The 20,584-nt window shown below is 27.0% G+C and overlaps 1 protein-coding gene across 1 annotated transcript in view; it reads right to left on the bottom strand.

The window, feature by feature from the left end:
* The window catches only part of LOC107440583 (serine-rich adhesin for platelets), an 87,082-nt gene that overhangs the window by 66,125 nt on the left and 373 nt on the right, over positions 1 to 20,584 (bottom strand). The window lies entirely within an intron of this gene.

Raw genomic sequence — 20,584 nt, 5'->3', positions numbered from 1 at the left:
ATTTAATTATAATTTTCAATGAAAAAAATCGTGATCTTTTATAAACTGCAAAATTCTGAAAAATGTTCTTGATATTTGGTTTTGTACATGGCGAAATAAAACTTCGTTGAGGACGTTGCTAAGGTAGAATAATTTATATAAATATTCAATACTCTTATTAAGTAACGTCTTTTTTTCTATATTTTTTTAATGTTTTTTAAATAGGTTTCTTTCTCACTCAAAACGAAAAACAGGAAAAAAATGTATTTACAACGAGAGAAAAGTATGGCCCAAACTACCAGAATATGGCAAAATTGACCGCGTTTCTGGCTCTATCGGAACTCGAAAAAGCTCGATAATTTTTACCAAAGCGCGCTAGTAATGATTTTTGTAAAATTAACTAAAAAATATGGTTTTATAATGTGAGATAAAATTTAGTAAATGAGGTAAAATGTAGTAATTTCATTATGATACCCTAGAGCATGGCATGAAAACCATTTATTTGGTTAAAATTGATTCTAACTTCTGTAATTGATTCTGTATTTTTTACTAAATGGGCGGTAATAGCAATTGTAATTATTTGAAAATAGAATTTTACGGTAAACCGTTACTGCATGAACAGAAAAATTACTGATGAATAGTTTAAATATCGTATATTTTGATTTTTATTACCAGGACTATGCTCTTTTTTCTCTTTTACCAGAAATGTCACCATACAGCGCAATAATTTTAGCAAAATTCTTTTTCTTCGTGAAAGCAGAAAAAAAATAACGTAAATTAAAAAAAACTCGTTTCTTTTAAGTTAATGGTGAATTTTTCCGATTCTGAATTAAACTCAATTAAAAAATAATTTTAAACATGATTGAGAACTTTAAAAGTTTTACCTTCCATGCTTATATTTATTATCCATTTGCCTAGTGATTATGCTTTTTTATACTTAAGTTTAAACCATAATTTTTTTCCGATTTTAATAATAATAATTGAAAATTTCTTTTTAAACTTGCATGCCTTTTCCGGTAATAACCCTTTCTTGAACTTTAAGAAAGTATTGACCATAAGTTTTTTTTCCCCTTACAAAAAAGATTTTCCGGAAGAAACGTTAGATTTTGTTTAATGGCGCGTGAAACGCAACCTCTGAGAATTCAAACATTGCTAAATTTCTTTCTAATTTTGTTTGGTGAGAAGTAAAAATACTCTTTTTTTGGCTCGTTTGGCTTAACAACGGAAGGCAAAATAACATTTCCCATCTCCACTTTATATCGCAATAACACCTATTCTCGTTTTGTCATTTTGCCGGAACAGATTGTAATCCTTATTTCTGCTCTAACTTGATGGGTTTTCTTTTTTTTCTTCATTGTTGTCATTACTTTTTTAATATCAAATTTTGACGTGTGGTTGTCATTTGTTTCCGTTCGAATAATTTCTTGTTGTTGTTTTTATGGTGCTGTTTCACGGTAGGTTATTATTCTTTTCGGCCATTCATACAGATTTCGTATAGGCAATTTGGATTCGAAATCTTGTTGGAGCGAAATAAGAGCTTCACGGTGTACAGTTTTAAGAGCTTACGCAAACAATTCAAAGGAGAGAATTATGATAATAAATATAAAAATAAAAAGAGGAATTGAAAATTAATTTTTTTATGTACTTAGTTGCACCTTTTTCATGCGATTGGTTTTCCTAATGCTCAGATTTCAATATTGATTTGTAGATGAAATTTATGGTTTATAAATTAGAAAATCAAGTGACTTATTTATTCTCTCGCAAAATCCATCAAAAAATTTGAATAAAAGGTATACTCTGCATTTATAAAGATGATATTTTCCCCCATTGAAGAAAACAGACGAGAGGAAAATCATTTAAACAAGAGAAAATCACGAAGGAAAACTATACCTAAAAATGAGTTTTAAGGAAAGTAAAAGAAAAATTTTCAGTTCAATTAGGTTTGAAAATACATTTTAGATCAATCTCCTATAAAATGCTGCTTAGATTATTAGTTTTATTATAGTTGTTATCATTATTATTTTGATTTAAATGAAAATTAACTATTGGTATAAAGTCAAGAATCATAAATTACTAACTTAGTCAGCAATTTCAACGCAGTCGCAAAAGATAAGTAAAATACAAAGATGATTCAAGGAAGTTACTAAACAGTATAAACTTGTATATTTTTCAATTTCATTTTTTTAAATCATCAAGCATCTTTTTAAGCCTACTGACATTTTTAATTAATTCTAATTATGTAAATAAAATATGTACATCAAAATTAGTAAACGTAATGCTTATTTTATCATATTTTCCCTTCGTACTTTCAATAACTCGATTTAGAGTATAATGTCGAAATTTTGAACTGCATCATCATTCAAATTTGCAGCAATTCTCATAAGGTGTTAATGGAAATTATATTGACCTACAAAATATTGCTTTTCATATTTGATTATATATTACACTCTCGGAAAAATCAGTTCAATATTAAACCATAATATCCTGAAAATTAGTTACAACTTTTAGAAGGGGTAAAATCAAACCATAATTTATTTAAAGTTAATCCATAGTATCCCGTAATTAAGTTTAAAATGGTGCAATTGCTTCAACTTGACTTGACATGGTATAAGAATGTGTCAAATTTGCACGACATTATGATTCAACGCGCATCGAAGTTCATAACTGTGTATAATTTAACTTATATGCAAATATGATTAAACTTAACCTTTTGTTATCTCATTACCATGTAAACAATAACTGTTCATAATTCTGTACACGATACTATGGTTCAGTTGTATTGGTTACATCTTATTATTTTACCATGCAAGTTGTTTATTTCGTGCTCTACTTCTTGGAAAAGCTAATACCTTATTATCATGGTAAAATATAATACCTTATAATTATCCAAATTAATATTTATCATACTTAGCTATAACTTGCTTAGAAGCATGGTTAAACCAGGAGTCTGTCCAGACATTTTGTGAAAGGTCCGGTTTCGTAATTTGTGAATATAAAATAAACGTTAAGTCACATTCTTTCAACCAGGGTCCACTTTTCTGAATTTGTGCAATTGGGGTACGTTTTTGCAAAAAGAACTTTTTCAAGGAGTTTTTAAATTGTAAAGACATACAAGATTATGCTCAACACTGTAAAATTACAATTAAAAAAATTAAATTTTAAAAAATAAACAGCAATTGCGGATACTAAATTAGTGATGCAACATACAAATATTTGGTATTAGCCTATACTGCTGAACGCAGAATATTCATTTCGGACGAATAAAGGAAGAAGCGTCTGCTGAAGACAAAACTTTGTTCGTTTACATCTGTCTTCCTCCCCCCCCCTTCCTGGGAAGGGTTTATTAGATTAACAAAATAATAATGAAGATAAACAAATTTGTGAAGGGTCCGATTAAAAGATAAATTATTTTGTGAAGGGTCCGTTTTTAAGTTAAAATATTCTGTGATGTGTCCGTTTTTATGAAAAGATATTTTGTGAAGGGTCCGATAACGGACCTAAATTTCTTCTAAACAGACCCCTGGTTAAACTCAACAATTACATTAAAAATGCAACAAGTTTGCATGATATTATGATTCGGTACAACAAGCATTAATATTTTTTAACAATGCAGACTATATTACGTAAAAAATTTAATGAAGACGGAAAGTAAATTTCATACTTATCAGCATTAATTATTGTTTCAAAAGGAAAAAACGAAAAGAAAGAAATTAAAAATCAGCAAATAAATAAAAAATAAATTCACAATTTCATGATTGAAGTAGAGAATAATTTCTTCCTCAAACATTGATTAAACTTCCCTCTCTATGATCTACATTAAATTATATAATTGATAGTTGCATTCAAAATTTTGTTTTAGTTCGTCACATTAAAAGTTGAATGCCTCGCACTACGACATCATTTTCTACAAGTTATCAAGAGAAGTAAAAAAAAATATTTGACTCGTTATCGTCGAGATAAGTAAGTACATTCCTTATGGTTGCTCATCTTCAGGCGAATCAAGTCTTCTTCTGGTGCTGTTCCATCCTCTATGTTTATTGTCGCAGCTGCACCATCATCAATACCTAGTTTGAGAGACGATTAAGAAGATTCCTCACATTTTCCTAGTCCAGTGTGTAATTATATTTCCTGTGTTTAATTTCCAGGAGGAATATCCATCATATTAGAGCTTTATAATAAATAACTATTGGATAAAGAAGAGTTTTGTTTCAAAGGGTAGAATTATATTGATATAAGCCATCTTCTTGCGCATCCTATTCTTAAGTAATCGTTGTCGAACAATGAAACGTTTTGTTTTTTACGTTTTGCGTTTGTATTGAAGGATAAGTTAATTCGCGCCGATGTAAAATAATGATAATTTAGTTCGGGTTGTCGAGGACGTTTAAACTGATGGGAAAACATTTGATTGAAATTATACCAATAATTTTTCCTGTTCTTAAAGACAATATTTTTCTTCATTAAATGCAATCAAAAGAAAAAATAAACTGTTGCTTTTTTATATGAGCGTTCAAGAGAAGCTATTACCGCATGCTTTAATTTCGAGAACTATTTGATCTAATATTTTAATAAAATACAATGACTTATAACATTTTATATCGCAGCTTCATACTTGGGAAAATTTTCCATCTTACTTTTTTTTAAACTACGTTGGTTTTAATCTTCAACATATTTTTATAATGATCCTCTCACAGCCTTCATCAACGGAGATTTTATCTTATCAACTTGTTTGTTTTTCAATTTGTTTTTTAAACTTATTTTAGTGGAATTTGAATTGTAAATAAATTTTTTTGTTTGCAGCGATATGTCTCGGGGACCAAAGCAGATAATTTTTTAAGCTCTTAAATATTTTATTTTCAATTTATAAAATTTTAATTTTATTTTCAGTTTACAAACTGCCAGTATCAGTCAAATATTTATAATAACAGTAAACAATGCAGAAAAACAAACGGAAAAAAAAGTTCGAGTAAGACGAAGGTGCGCGAAGATTTTATTTTCAATTTATAAAATTTTATTTTCAGTTTATAAACTGCCAATCAGTCAAGTATTCATATAATAACAGTGAACAATGCAGAAAAGCAACACAGAAAAAAAAAGTTCGAGTAAGACGAAGGAGCGCGAAATGGCGCGGAATTGTCCCTTCACTAAGTTCGGAATCTTTGTAACATGACTATAAATCTGAATTGACACTATGATTTTTTTTAACATTATTAAGCACATTGTATAGCTTTAAAAAGTAAGAAAAGAAGATTAATGAAAGAAATAAGAAATGTTTTATAATTTATAATTATAATTTTTATAATATATAACTTATAATTATATTTATGATATTATTAGTTATATAATTATATTTATATATTATTAGTTTTTGTAGTTATATTTATATATTATTAGTTTTAAAATNATAATTATATTTATATATTATTAGTTTTAATAATTATATTTATATATTGGTTTTTATAATTATAATTATATATTATTAGTTTTATAATATCTAATTATATTTAATTATTGAAATAAGAAGTGTTAAAAAAAATAAGAAAATAAAAGAAAGAAACATATTTTACAAAAATTTGCAAAGAGTTTATATTTTCTTTGAAAAATTACATTTTTACAGTGTATAAGTTTCAATAACATACTATTAAGCTCGCTCCACAACTTAATCTATTTAGTATTTCAAATTATTTTAAATTAAAATTGGTTCTAAGACAGTTAAGCTTTTTAAGGAGGGGATTTAGTGAATAAATTTTGTCTGTTTATCTCTTAAAATCAGCGTAAATGACATTCTGGTCGTGTTTTCCGCTTAAAAATTAGTCTAGAATAGAAATTCTTAATGGATTTTCTTCTGCATATTACAATGAAATAAACATAAGTCGTCTTTGAGTTAAGTTACCCCTATACATTTCAACTCTACCAATATAATTTGCGTCACATAATGTTACCCTTGAAGATAAGTAATTACCAAAGAAAAAGGAGGTAAGCTCATTGGTGGGCATGCAGTTTGATCATCGAACGGTTTCTGCATCAATTCCAATCCGTTTCCAAGTCGCAATTATCCATTTTACCGTCGAATTAAAAATGGTCTCTGAGGTACTTCAAATTAACATACCATAATTCTTTCCCCCTTGATTTCTGCAACATTCGTCTTAGAACATTTCATGGACTCTGTTTCGTGACCTGTGTTGGAGACTCTAGAAGCTCGCGTGATATCGATGTAAAGAACACTCCGGGCTATCTTGCACCCTCATTGAAAGTCAGAACAGGCATCGAACACTTTTTTTCTCGAACTCCTCCTGGGGGCCTCGTTCTAGAAAAGAGGATGGTGCTGCCATTTCTTCCTAGACGTATTATCGAAAGTCATTAATTCCCGAGACTTTATCTCTTATCTAAGTGCTGGTCCATAGCTATTTTTGTTTCATTTCTTCCTCATAAAATTGTTCTGAAACATTTCATTTCAAATAATAACTTGGTTAGCAAAAGTTAAGAGAACATTTTAACCCAGTTTGCGTTTAGTCAACTTGTCAGCTAAAGATTGCTCTCAATTTTCAAGAATTTTCAGGTTTATTTTCTTGGATACCTAGAGATTTAGAACATTCTAGGTACTGCGGTCATGCTAGATACTTAAAAATATTTACTCAATGGATCATTTTTAAATTTAAAGAAAGATGGATAAATAAACAAAAAAATTATTTTTAACTATAAATTGTCATGCTAGAATATATTATCATGTATCTTTTAGAAATATATGAACATATTTAAAAACAATTGCAAAATTCTATTTAAACATTGTCAACGAATAAGATTACACTGTGCATACTTTTTCGGGGGGAAAAAGCACAAATTCAAATTCGTATGAAAATTAAAAGTAGAAATCATAAAAAGTATAAATATCCCGAAAATTAAGCACCTGGAACATTTTCTAAAATAATCTTAGAAATATACGCTTTGAAATTATATTATTGCTGTTAAGTTAAAAGTATAAAATCACGAATATCAACTAAAACTCAAACATTTTTAGATTAAAATGGATTCTGCCTTTTTTTTTATAAATTCATTAAAATTGCAATATTTATATGCATGAATGATATTCTTAAGCTGAAAAAGGTGCGCTTTACAATAAATAAATCTAAAATATATGATCAAATTTAAAAAGTTTATAATTAAGAATATCTATCTCTAAAAATATCATGAATGAATCATGGATTTAATTACATTTTCAGCTTTTACAAATCAAAAAGTATGTAATTTTTTTAAAAAAATAAATAAATAAATAGTGCCTGCACTGCATGTGTATTTAGGTAACATTGCCTAATTTTACCCCATGCAAAATATCTATAAAAGAATAATTAATTTTATTTGATGATTTTTTTTAAGTTTAATTGTTTAAAACAAATATTTTTTCAAAAAAAAGATTACACATAAAAATAAAAAAAAGATCACTTAAATTGTTGACACCCTGGTTATGGGTGCAACTTATTTTTTATCAAAGCAAATATGATAAAAAAATACATATAAAAGTTCAAAACTTGTTTTGGGACATAATTATACATGCATATACTATACAGTAAGAAAGAAATGAGGCCAGGCACAATTAGAATGACACTTAAACATTTCAACACCATAAATTTTTCAATGGTTTATAATGATAATAAATACATCAAAAATAGGAAAGATGCGCAAATTTGCATGTTACCTTCCAACCTTAAAACCTTAATTACCCTCGTTGAGAGTAAAATATAGCGTGAGGGCGTCGAATGAGAATGCAGTAATTTTCAATGTTTGATACAACATTTCATCCTCTAATCCTTCCCTGTGAACCCTCACCTTTAACCTCTCTTGTTTCTCTACCTGAAATTACAGTTATCTAAAACTATGTTCTAAGGTGTGCAATCGTGTATTTCTCTCCCTTATTTTCCTTTTATTTTTTCTTAGAAGATTCCCACGGTCAATGAGTATGCATTATTCTCCTTTCTAATTCCATGACCTTTTTTTTTGTATTCAATTTGCAGGACGTTTATTCGTGTGTATGCATAATTTGAAACAATTTATACACATTACATTCGTACAAATAAATTTGATTAATTCTCGTAATTGAAAAACTAAGGTCAGCGATGCAATTTAATGAGCGATACGATTTATTACTACAGAATGAAGGGGGTATTAATATTATTGGCTACAAAATATTTTTTTAAATAAAATAGAAACAAATGATGAGTGTCCGTAATTTTTTCTGTAACTAAAAATAGCAACTTGAAACAGTTGAAAAAACATCATGTTGGAGTAAATATTATAGCGGCTGCTATAGATTTTGTTTCAGAAATGTTAATCTACAGATAAATAAGCTAAAAAGAATTCTTATTTCCTCAAAATTTTAAACGTAAAAATTTAAATTAAAGCATCCTCCCAGATAGAATTTGGAATTTGTAAAATCTATTGTTAAAAAATTAGAGTACGTTTTAAATGTGTCATCTCATATTGCTCAAGCAAAGAATACATTACTTGACTAAAGTAGCCATGAAAATTTTACATATATATACTTCTCGCAAATAATAAGTTCAAATGAACTTTTCAAATTTTGAGCTATTTACAATTTATTGCTGAGGAATAACCGAGTAGGGACTTCTAACCAGAAAATGGTCTTCTTACAACTGGCTTAGTTAAAAAATAAAAAAAAAAATAAAAATCAATAAATTAAATTAAAGTAATCAATTTGTTTAAATAGCAAGAAAAAAAGTTTCTAAAGTAAAATTAGCATTTTAAAAAGTACGTTTTCTTTAGTAGATTAAAATGAAGACAATAGTTTTAATTTGGGTCTGACAAAAATATAAACACTTTCTCTTTTATGTTTGCCTACTCGAAAAGAATAGTTTTTTAAAATGCCTTTTAAAATCTTTTTTTCACTAAGAAAACATAGTTTTTAAAATGTTTATTTTATGGTTTTTATTTTCGTCTTTTAAGGTTTTTGTTCAATTTGTATATCAGAAAATGCAAGATTTCTCCTTGAGAAACATGAAAGCTAGTTTTTGAAAATCTAGGAAAATAAATGGTGGCTTTTTTATATTCCATGTATATAGTCTTATAATTTTGTTGTTTAATAAAATAAATCATATTAAAGCAGTTACGAGTTATTAAATTTTTCTGCAACAACATATAGTACGTTGTTTACATATTGAAAGTATTTCCTGAAAAAAAAACTATAATGCAGAGATTCCTTCATTTATTAGGAGATGGAGGTAGTAAGGTTAAATAAATGGATTATTGAATAAATACATTAACTATTGTTTTAGTTAGAAAAGGTAATACTTTTGAAAAGCGTGTTGTAGTTCTTTTTCAACTAAAATTTGCTTATGAATATGCTGAAAAGAGTTTTTGTTCAAAATTAAGTTTCTATCTCTCATCGTTTGATAAAATTAAAAAATTTGAGTCCAGATCATGATCATTTTCTTACAGAAATGTTTATAAAAATACAATTACTTTTCCAAAAACATGAAAACTTTCTAAATTGTTTTAAAATTTTTAACATTTCAAATTTTATTGAAAATTAGGAAAGTATTATAAATAGATTTATATGCTGATGTATTGATTAATATGTTGATGAGATATGATTGACGTGCTTATTAAAGTGATATTGTTGATTCCCTCTTTCCATCTTAATTTTTTAATTAAGTTGGACTTGTACTTTGTGACGTGGACTTTGTAAAGTAAACTTGCACTTTGTAAAGTGGACTTGTACAAATGTACTTTGTGTAGTGCGTAAAACAGTAAAAATCTGAAAAATATATTTTTCAACAAATTCAAATGTTTAACTTTAGGTTTTAGCTATTTGGATCTTTAATTTAATACAATTTGAGACAAAATCTTTCTCGTGAAATTTAAAAAAAAAATAATAAAAAGAAGCATATAAGTTTAACTTTCAAAAATAATTCGTAAACTTCAGCAAGACATTGATCCTTACTGATATTGAATACATTCAAATAATTACAACATAATTTAATGAGATCAGTAAATAATATTACAATCGAAATAAACAAAAGAAAATTTTAACAATTTTTTCTGCTTTAATAGTAAAGTAATAATAGATTATTTTAGTGATAGTAATTACAATTAACATTTCTCATTAAGAGTATATTTTTTTAAAGATCTCTCGTTATTTATAATACTTTTAACAATTGAAACGAAGTGTTACAAAGTGGGTTATTTTTTGTTAATCCGCTTTTAATTTTAGAACGCTCAGTTGTTTCCAAGTTAAAATTCCTTTCGAATTAATTCTAGATCCTTTATTTGAGAATGGCTATGCTCTAACAAGTTTAGATTTTATTATGTACTAAGGATCTTTAGTTTGCGATTATCGATTGCGTTTTAATTTTACACAATGCAAGTTTTCTGGTTTATTGATTAACTGAACCTTTGATTACCTAATTACTTAATAGATTTACGAATGCATGTTAAGAATTTTAAGCTATGTAAATCCGATTTTCAAAATTATGTGAATGTATAAGGTTTTTACCAATTATATTTCCAAAGTAGTATTTGGCGATATATAAGAACAAATGTAAATATCACTCAATAGGAATAAGCGTATTTTATTATCAGTTAGCGGAATCACTCATTAAAACTATATTATAGCGTATCTAACTAAAAATAAGCAAATCAAGCTTATTAAAATATTAAATTAATTAAAATATTTAATTTACACCAAATAATCATTAGATTGCTTGTTTCTCAGGATATGTAAATCTTATTCATTTTATTATTAAAATATGAAATTTTTCTAAAAGACAAGTAATAATGAACTATGCTATGACCCATAAAATGAATTAAGTATATTTATAAATTTAAACATAACGATTCCTTAAAAGTATTCAATGAAAAGTTTTTATTTATTTATTTATTTTTTTTTTTTTTGCACAGTACTCAAAATGGGGAAATAAAATACCTTCATAACGTTAGAACTAATAGCGATTGTACAGTTATGTACTATGCAATCAGGTTCCAGGGGCTAAGCTTAAATAAGCTAAATAATTTCTGCAGACGATGAAAATGCATAATCAGACAAAGAACCGTACTTTCTTTGTTTTTCTGTAAAACATACCTTTTTTCCGACAGGTTTAGATTTCTGATTCTCAATATGTGAGGAGCAAGCGTATGGAAAATATGCTACTGAAAATTTAGTCAGGAGAGCGGAGATATCAACAAAGTCATATTTTTAATTTTCATTTCTCAAGAATTAATTAATTTTCATTTGACTGATTCTGCTCGAAATTTTGATATTGTTATTTAAAATTACCTAATAAGAAATTATGGAAAGTTTTTTCTGCATTTTTAAACTAAAATATTTTTAGCAATTACTAAAATAAATACTAAAATTAATAAATAATTATGAAAAGTTATTTTTGAAGAAGAATTGTGTCTTTAGAAAACGAGTTTTATTATGCGGGAAAAAAAAACAAATATATGATTATTTTTAATGGTCCCAGAAAAAGTAATTATCTTTGATAGTTAATTATATTTAATAGTTCCTGTTTCCAAGGTAAAATAAACAAAAAATTGAAACTAAAACTAAAGGACACAGACTTCGACTGCTCTCCTATCTAAACTATTCTAACCATATTTTCTAGATTGTTGCCATCCCTCTTTGTTTTTGAAAAGCAAGAAACCAAATCTTTTGAAAACAACTATGGTTATTCATAGAAAGTATAATTTTATGTCTGGTTTCGTAACTTAAAACATCGTCTGCTCAGGTTAATTGGCGCATTTATATTAAGTTCTTCAAATCATTAACATTAACAATCCGATCACTAGTTTGTTCACAGTTAACATGAAATTAACAGTACACAGCTAACATGAAATTATTTTAAACTGATCCATGTGAATTTTCTGAAAAATAGCGTTCTCCAAACATAAATCCCAGATATAATGTTCAACTCTTCTCTGGTTTTAAAAAATATCGGATATGAACTTTAATTTTTATTATGTTCGTTGCATTTTTTAATAATTATTAAATTTAGATTATAGTAATTTTATTAATATTTAGGAGAATTATAAATCATTTTTAACTGATACTTGAAATTCACAATATTATGTGCGAAATTGAAATTTTGTACCTACTGACTATATAAAGCATAGAACTTGGACGTCAAATTTTCTATCAGGTGTTTTCATTACATGGTCGTTTTTCATTTCACATAGCAAACGATTTTTTTTTCCTTTTCTCTTTGCTTTGTTTGCTTGAAGCACATTGTAAAAAATTCCCGATCAAATTACAGGAAAAAGTATCGGAGCTCAAGGTGCCGGTACGTAAATTCCATTTTTACCGGAATTTTACAATAAAAACTATCGCAAAATCACTGAATCACTCTAATTAAGTAAATATTACTGCAAAAATAATTTGATCCGGAATTTTATTCAATACAAAAAGCTTCAATATTCAGCTTTGAACTGAAAAGTCAAATAACCTCAAACAAAATCCTTTCCGGGTTTGTTTGCTTTTTAAGCACTTTACGATATTTTCTAGTTTTTATACAAATGCCTCGCAACTTTTTTTGGGGAATTAGATAAAGAACTTCCATTAAAAATATTCATTATGGTAGCAAGTGTCAAAGAAAAAAACTTCAAAATTTAAATTTCTAAAAGCTAGAAGACACTTTTAACTTAGTTATGATAAATTCTCTGAAATACTTCAAAATAATAATAAATACTTTACAATTTTTGCTAGATACATAAATTATTTTAAAAAATACACCCATTTACCAAATGTTGGATACTTCAAGCATAATTATCTACTGAGATTTTTACGTGTTGGAATTGATATTTTTTTAAATTTGAATACTACATACATAGTATTTCAAATGATATCAACTTCCATACCAAAGTGTTATTTACATATTTGCAATGATTATTTAAATTAATAACATTGATCTAAATCTTAATAGTTAGGCAAACATTTTATCGCGCAGTTAATACCGTGAAACAGCCAGAGTTATTTTGAAATTCAGTTCTGTTATATTTGATGTTATTCCAGCTTTATCTCTCAAATTGGTTTTAAATTGAAACACAATTCTAAAATAGATAGTCTAAATAACTTATTCAATTTTAAAATAACTTATCGGACATTATACTCTATTTAAGATGCATGTCTTGTTTTGAAACAACTGTGTATCTAGAGCTATTGTTTTACTGTCTTCTTGGAGAATTGATATGAACTTAATTAATAGTCATGGTCTAGAAATTTTCATTTCTAGCAGTAACTTGAATTCTAGGTCATTTTTATATCAAGCATTTTACTCACACCATGTTAAGAAATATTTTTTACTAAATTGACTTTTAAATTATGTAATTTATTTAACAGAAAGTAATAAAATGGCGTATTTTGCACCTTAATATTTGACAATTTGAAAGTTTAAAATTACGTTTGTCAGGAACCAACGTATTTCAAAAAGATTTTTTAAGTAAACAATTTTCCATTAACAAAAAAAAAATTTAATACGAAAGGAAATGTTAAGGGCTATAGGGTAAACCAACCAGTGAAGTAACACTACCCAATGAAGGAACATTTCATATATATTGATTAAAAATAAGAATTTGAAAGTTTTTCTTTAGATTGATTGGTAACAATAGCTTACTGCCAAACAATAGGAAGTCATCTAGCAATGTTTTGGATTACCTGGTCAGATAGACTTCTCTGGAAAAAGTTTTGAATTTGTTATTATCTCTGCAACACCTTGCTTCTTTGAAAAAATTATAAGGTGAGTGTTTGTATTTATATGTTTGAAGTGGAATTAATTGCATGTAATAGTTTTATTTTTCTCACTGTGAAAAAGAGAGTTCAAAATATAGTTATTGAAGTTACGTTTTATTTTTTTAAAGCATCATAGCATAATCAAGTACTGAGATAAGGGGGTGTTTATTCACTGGATCACCAAACGATGAAAAACCAGTGAAGGAGCAAGTGTTCCTTTACTGATTTTTTTTTCTAAGTTAATGTAAATAAAAGATAAACTTAAATTTTCTTGTACCTTTAGTGATGTTCCGCATCAAAAGTACGTTAAAAACACGAAAAACAATTTCTAACCAGTGAGGGAACAGGCATGCTCCTCTACTGGGCACAGATTTCCCAGTGAATGAACAGTATGTGTTAATATGTAGACACTTTAATTTTCAATTCATGATTACAAAAAAAAGTTAACATTTTCTAACTTTTTATACGTTATAATTTCAAGAATAGGCTTGTTTTTAAGTATTTGTATGGCTTATAAATTCATAAAGAGCATTAAAAAATAACCAAAATTAAGTGTTCCTTTACTGGATGTTCATTCACTGGTAAGAGCTGTTCCTTCACTTGGTCTTACTACTAATTGTTATTTGAACCTCCAAAACTTTAAAACAATATTATGTAAGTTCTCTACGATTTTTTTACATAATTTGCAATTAGTAACAAATATGTTGACACTGTCATTTAACTAAAATTACGAATTTTGAAATTAATATGATTTTTTAAAAGGCAAGCGAAGCTTAAGTGTTCCTTCACTGGTTAGTTTACTCTACCAAAATTATTCTCTTGAAGTTATTTTGTCCTTTTTTAATGACAAACGAAACATTTCAGTACATTTTTAGATCAAGCATATTTACATGTTACGTTTTCATGAATTTCTAAATAATCTGAAATTATTAATCTTAAACCAAATTGGTTAATCATATAACATGCCAAAAAAATAAAACTTGTGTAATTTTAGAGTAATTGGTAAATTAATAAATAAAAGTATTTTTATAGGAAAAAATTAATTAGGTGTTTCTAAAGTCGTTTATCAATGATTTGAAAAATAATCTGTTCAAATTAAAATGATACAAGATGGAACTGGAAAAAAAATATAGTAGTTGACTGCCGTGAATATTGAAAATGCTTCGTTTGAAAATGCTTCATGAAAAATTTTTGAAACTCAAATTCCTCATTCGTTAGAAAAAAATTACTTCATTAACATTAATATTTAACATTGAATCCAGTCAATAAATTTAATTTCTAAGGTTTCAAGCATTTTAAAAACTTTTCAGAGTTATCCTATAAATTTTAAAAAGGTTTTGGAAATACTTACAACATTAAAATTTTATTATTGGTACAATACAATACTATTACTAGACTATACAATAGCTAGAATACTTTACAATCAATGAAATATTAAACAAAAAATATTCCGAAATAGTTACTTAATAGTAAGTTGATAAATTAGATAATTGGTTTCATCATTTATCCATAGGTTAACACTGAGGATGTAAAGAATTAACCTCTATAGGCTCTAAAGAATTAACTGTTATACATTTTCATGGATTCATTGATTTAAAAATTCAATTTTTTGATTAGCCAAAAAGTAGTTGGGGAAATCAATGGATTAATAAAATTAATAATTCTTTTTTTTCTTCCTTAAATTTTTTTTTACATTATTAACTGGCTGTATCAAGAATGATTTATAGTAACGCTTGCACACAGTCACGTCATATCAAATAATTACCTCTGTTAAATGACTATAGCTAAAGCCCAAACTAACGTTAAATTTCAAATGTCTCAAAAAAATTTTGAAAAATCCTGGAGATTTTTAAATCCCAATTTATTATTTACTTGTTAAGAAGGCATGCGGCCCATCTCTCACATTAAAAAGCAATCTGATTGAATCTTATTGTTTTACTGCAACGTTCTTTGATTTGTATATTATATTCCATCAAAATATTCTAAGAAGAAAACGATATACTGTCTCAAAAATTCTTAACTGGTTAAGCTATTTAAAAAATAATAATGGACAAAGTAGGAAAAAATAATTAAATTTTACTGTTATACTGGATAAATTACCTTCGTTTTTATGTTTTATGACTCTTGTAATTTTTCCCAAAAATATTTAAACATTTGTGTTTACTATTAAATTTGAAACTAAAGCAAAAACATGACCAAGTCGAATATAGTAACGAGTTGGTAAATTGAATTGAGTAAATAATAAATGAAATTTTTTGAAACACAAATTCATGCTTATATTTAGGAAATATGATTATGTAGTTATTTAATATTTAAACATGCTCCTCCTTTGCAATTAAGCATTTTATTGTCTTAATCCCAATCATAACAAAAATAAATATTTTAGAATGTTTTTACAATTAATAAGCAATAAAAGAGGAAATTTATGTTTCAAATGGAGACTTAGACAAAGAAGTTTAATATAAAAGTAAATTTGTGCCTAAAATGTCAGAAAATTAATTGAATAAATATTGTATTTCTATCATTTGAAAAGTTATTTTGACATTTTATTTGCTTGAATAATGTGGAATTGAAATTTCTTCCTTGATATTCTTTTTCTTTATTAAAAAAACATATAATTACTCTCTAGCTTCAAAAACTGATTTTCATTCCTTTGAGAAGTATATTTTAAGGAGTTGATGCTTTTAAAACATAAAGAATGCCTATTATAAAAAGAAAAAAATCAACTGAATGTTTTATGGTGAACCTCAGCAAAACAGCAAAAAAAATATAGATTATTTAAGAGAAATAACTAGTGTAAAATGACCCAAATTACATATTAACAATGCTTAGTTTTTAAATGCAATATTTAGGTATTCATTAGGCGCATTCCATTAAACAAAAATATATAAATAAAAACTTCTTTAAACACTACTTTGCTGATACCATTTGTCACGAATTTAAAGGCAAAAACTATCGATAACTTGAAAATTGCAGATTGTATTTCAACTTTTTTTGGCCAAAGGAGAATGATCTTGTTTCAAAGTTTCCGGCAAGTATAACAATCAATTTCATAATAACTATTCCCTGTTCTTTTAGGAGCCCTCATTGAAAAAACGTTTCTAGCTGCTGGACATCACGAACATCAATGACTCGACAGTTAAAAGCCGTACATAAAAAGAAAACCAACATTCATTACTGAGGAACGTTCTAACAATGACCAGGAAGAGAATGAATCGGCCCACATACATAAACACACGCAAAGTCAATTCTTCCAGATAGTAGTTTATAGAAGAACAGCACCCAATGTTCTCAGAACAAACAAATTGTTGCAGATATTAAGACTGTTAATGACGTTATTTTAATGTAATGAGAACATCATAACCGAAGTATATAGTATTAACAATGCATATCAAATAGGTATAGTTAAAATTTAAAATTCGCAACTTCTTTCATCGTCTGTTTAACATTCACAGCCAATAGCGGGTGTAGAATACAGACCGAGTTTCTGGACGTTAAAACAATGGAGTGTAATGATTGACCAAGTAATTAAACTTGGAATATTATTAAAATATATCTTTCGACAATTTAAAAAAGAAAATACAAAATTGCAATACAATTTTCAAAAAAAATAAAATTATGATGTTGAAATGCATACATCACTGCAACTAGTTAAAATTTTGTAGTGAATAATAAGTGCTTTTTGAATAAAAAAAATGGAATTAATTCATTTTTTACAAAATAATAATTTGTTCCTCACATAAGCTAACGGTTTTCTAAAAATCATCAACTGAAGGCTGTTTGTATTCCTGTGAATTGAAATATAACGTCTTATTTCCGTTTCTATTTGTTTTCTTGAAATGCAACAATTATGATCCCCTGTTTGCTTTTTTTGCATAGCACATTCTTTCCCACTGATTCTTTTCCTGTAGTATCTCCGACTTCTAGCCCCCTTTTTTTTTCGAAGTACACCCGGTTTTCTTCGGATTTGCTTTACTGCATTAAATGGATACGCCTGATTGTTTTCCTAAATCTACATGCGTTATTTAAATTCTACCTCTATTTGTTTTTCAGTAAAAAGAATTTTTTTGCAGTATATCTGCTCTTTAACTCTGACTGTTTTCCTACCGTACGCATAACTAATAGTATTATTTTTATCAAGATCATCAATCATGTACTTCTAGATCTGCGTTCCTGCAATGAATTGATTCATTTGATTAATTTCCTAAATCCAGATGCTATTCTTAATTTCTTTTTCTATTCGCTTAACTGTAGTGCATACTGTTTTCTTTACTTTTATTTCTTTTTTTTTAAATTTTGCTTCCTTTTTTTCTAAGTACACCAGCTTTTTCACTCTATTTTCTTATAATACTCCTAAATTCTAGTTCTCTTTTTTACCCAAGTGCAACCTTATCCTCTAGATTTTCTTTCCCTCAACAAATGGATCGCCTCGATAGTTTTTCTGCATTTTGAATTATGTTTTTAGTTTCTACCCATTATTTACTTTTTCATGTTCTGCTCACTAATTTTTCTTTAGTTTGCTTTTTTGCAGCTCAATCGCTTTTCTTCGCTAACTGTTTTTCTGCAATATCCCAAAATGTTAATCCTCTACACCATAAGTACGCCTGGATTCACGAAATTTTCTTTCTCGCAATTATTTCTTACAATCAGTATTATACTCTAGTTCTATTATTTGCTTTCCCGCAGTAATAAGTAATTCCTGTATCCTCTCCTATTTGCTTTTGTGCAGGACGCGCGATTTTTCTCACTGTTTTACTTTTAGAAGAACGCGTAGATTCTCATCCTATTTGTTTCCTTTCAATATTTCCTGTTACTTTCTCACCATTTTTTTCCGACCATATACTAATCTTGCAATATTTGGATTATACTCTATCATACCTTTCATCACAAATAGTCGAAAAACTGAAACATCCTACACGTTAAAACTTCTATACAACTTTTTTAAAAGCATTTTACTTTAAAAACTTTCATGCAACTTTTTCAAAAGCATTTTACCTCAAAAGCTTCCATACAATTTCAAAAGCAAAAATTCTATCCAGACAAATTAGAAAATATGTATGTTTATTTAATTGTTTTAAATATGAAAAATAAATTGTGAAAATAAAACAAACATGTTGTCGAAATAAATTTTAACTATTGACTTTTACCCACAAAATAATCAGTTCATAGAAGCATTTCTATAATAATTAATGACACTATTTTTTAAGTAGATTGATATGGAAATTATCAGAAAATGACGAAAATGAGATAAATTGCTTTCTTATTTATTTATTTATCAATATTTTTTTGACGTAGATATTATTTCAGTTAAGAACTATAATCCTGCGAATTTCATTATATTTATAAAAATAGGCATTAATAAGTAACAGTTATAAAAATAGGCATCCTCAGAAATTCTATCGATGTTCTGTATATTTTACTTATATAAAACTAGTACCAAAAGCTTTGAATAGATTTGTAAAGTGAAACAAATTCGCAATTAGTTCATGTGAAATATCATTAAAATCATATATCTTACCTAATATGACGCACATATTCTATTGGAAAAGTACTTCATTTACATCAAAAGATGAAAAAAATGTTGCATTTTAGATATTCCAAATTAATTTATTTGTAATTGTCACAAATGGGTACTTGCACTTCAAGAAGAAGATCGTAGATACCCACACATGTGACCTATGACGTCAGCTGATCGTTTAAAAGCAAAACGGCATATTAAAGTCGAGCTAAGTTTCTCCGCATAAGTTAGAATGTTAATTAACGTGAAGTTAATTAAATACAGCACCGTATAGCACATCGAATTTGTTGAAATATAATTCTTTCTCGTCTACGGTTTTTACTAACCTTAAGATTTATTATTTGTGTGTGTATTTTATTGAAACCGTGATATATTTTTGTTTTGTGCACCTCGCAACTTAGATGCAAAGTTAGTTTGTTTATGTTCCACGTGACGTCTTGACTGTCTTTGTGTTAAAATATATAGTGAAAGAATCTTTTTGGTAGAATATAGAATGTGTCACTTAAGGGAATTGATACTTGACTGGCTATGCTTACTAAAAAAAGATTGGGAAAAACAGTTGCTAATGTAAACAAATGACGCTGTTCAACAACCATGCAGGATCGAGATACCCACACTACGTCACTTGCAGGTATCCCATTAAAACATACAAGCAAATCAGTACACTTATACATTAAAAATAGTATAAAAGTAGAATATTTTAAAATTTAGTTCATATCTTGAACGTTACAGTTAAAACTCGTTCTCATTTTTACCAAAGTTCTTAAATTATTTTAGAGCTATGGATAATCGATATGAAAAATAATTTTTTCAGAAATATTGTTGCGCTAAAACTTCAAATTTAAAATAAATTTTTTTTAAATGTTTTAAATTGTCATTTTAGCGAAATTTATTTAACTGAAGCACAATACTTTACAAAATGAATGTTTATTTTAATTCCATGTACTAAAGATTAAACTATTTTTAAAAAAATTATGTATTTAATATATATTTCTATCATTCATGACATCCAGGACAGTTTTAAATATCATTAAAAATTAATCATAAATAATTGCAATTCATTGTCTCAGCATTTATTTATTTATAAAAATTTTTATTTTTTGTGAAAAAATTCTTGGTGAATTTTTCTTGACCAATCCTGATCGTTATTTCATATAAATAACAATTAATTGCTTTTTGTGAAGAGTAATATCGAATAAAAATAAAGCTAAAAAAATGTAAATCTATATATAAAGCACTTTTATTGTTAATAAATTCTGTTAAATGTCAAACTTCTTAAATAAATTGAAATTACTATGGAACTTAATAATAAATCCTTACCACCTGTATTTAAAATTTAATAAAAATAAGTT

The sequence above is a fragment of the Parasteatoda tepidariorum genome, chromosome 3 (genome assembly GCF_043381705.1).
Source record: "Parasteatoda tepidariorum isolate YZ-2023 chromosome 3, CAS_Ptep_4.0, whole genome shotgun sequence".
NCBI classification, from domain to species: domain Eukaryota; kingdom Metazoa; phylum Arthropoda; class Arachnida; order Araneae; family Theridiidae; genus Parasteatoda; species Parasteatoda tepidariorum.
The sequence above is the reverse complement of the archived record's forward strand: the minus strand, read 5'-3'. Positions and strand labels throughout refer to the sequence as shown.